Below are 1,563 nucleotides of genomic sequence, written 5' to 3' on the forward strand. Positions count from 1 at the left end.
CTAGTCCACTATCCGGGAATGGGGTGCAGACGTATCCCAACTGTGTGCTGCATAACCACTAAAAGAAAACTTTAGAACAACAAACAGGTAAAAGTTTATTTATACATATCCAATTTTTTTTATCATTCACATTTTGGTGAGAGCCCGGTTATCAAATTCTATTTAATGAAATCACAAGTCCAAGCCGTCTACATAGAGATGGTTTAGTCCAGTCCGCCCCTGGGTTTCATGACAGGAATGCGAGTGCAGAATGGGAGGAGATAAGAAACAAGGTACAAGTTTCACAAATACAATGACATAATGCTGTTTACCAGAGGAATTATTTAGTTCAGAATTAATACAAAGGTTTACCCTACTCGTTAAACCGATACTGATAAGGATAAATAGGTTTTTATTTTTTAAAAATACATTCCGTCTAATGTATGTTTCTAAATTCTTGAAGTCAGAGAAGTAATGCATCCAGTTATTCTGGCCTTATGATGTTAAACATCCAATGGGAGATGATGACCCCCCCCTTGAACGGAAACTTTTTAAAGGCAATGCACGCTGGTTTCATCACACTACAAATGACCTATAAATAACACAGGGTAAAATTAAGACTGCTCCAGTTACTATATATACCCTCAGGGGTAATGCCCAAATTGTGCTTACATATGCTGTAAACTCAAAGTCTGTTCTCTCTCTTCATCCCATGCCAAGTGACTGCCATATGGCCCTTAATGTATGGCAGAGTATGGCACAATAAAAGAAGTCACACTCCCAATAAGCAGGCGGTTTGAAACCACGGTAACTAGCTCTGAACATTGACAGCATGCATGACTTGTTCATATTTTAATAATGCACCTAAGGGGATTTGTTATACTCGTGTTCAGCCAGGCTCATAAACAGGTCTGTCTGCAGTATGGCAGTCCTAGCGAGTGGATAAAAAAAGGGGGAACTACACTGTCATGCAGGAATGCACCCCTGACGCTACTTTGCATTTCTGACGCTTGTGCGAACATCATGTATTTACTTAAACAATTCACGACAGACCTGTAGTTGTGGTCAGACGTTTTCATACACTCATTGTGGGCATGAATATCATGGTCATTTTGACCTTTTAATGATTTCTTTGAATTTTTTTCAGGGTGGAATAAATGTACAGCTTTAATTACTGATTTTCTCTGGGTTACAATTATATATACAGGCCCAAATATGTATGCTCACTTTAATCTTTTAATAATTGGTGCTGGTTCTATAACGGCTTTTAGCTTGACAAGACCAAGGACTATTAACTTCTCATTAGTGATCATGATTGTTCTACAACTTCTTTTTGAGACCCAAACTCTCATATGAGAGTAAACTGGTTAGGAAGTTCAGGAACAACTCAAGAACCATGAAATGGAAATGGCTGGAACACCAGCGTCTCTATCCACAGTAAAGCCAGTTTTACACCGTCCCATCATGCAGACCAAGAAAGAAGCTGCTCTAATACTGACATCTTCAAGCTTGACTGAAATTTGCATGCGCCCACATGGGCAAGCTAACTGCTTTCTAGAGTAAAGTTTTATGGTCACATGAGAC

Source organism: Maylandia zebra, linkage group LG17, assembly GCF_041146795.1.
Source record: "Maylandia zebra isolate NMK-2024a linkage group LG17, Mzebra_GT3a, whole genome shotgun sequence".
In the NCBI taxonomy this organism is placed as follows: domain Eukaryota; kingdom Metazoa; phylum Chordata; class Actinopteri; order Cichliformes; family Cichlidae; genus Maylandia; species Maylandia zebra.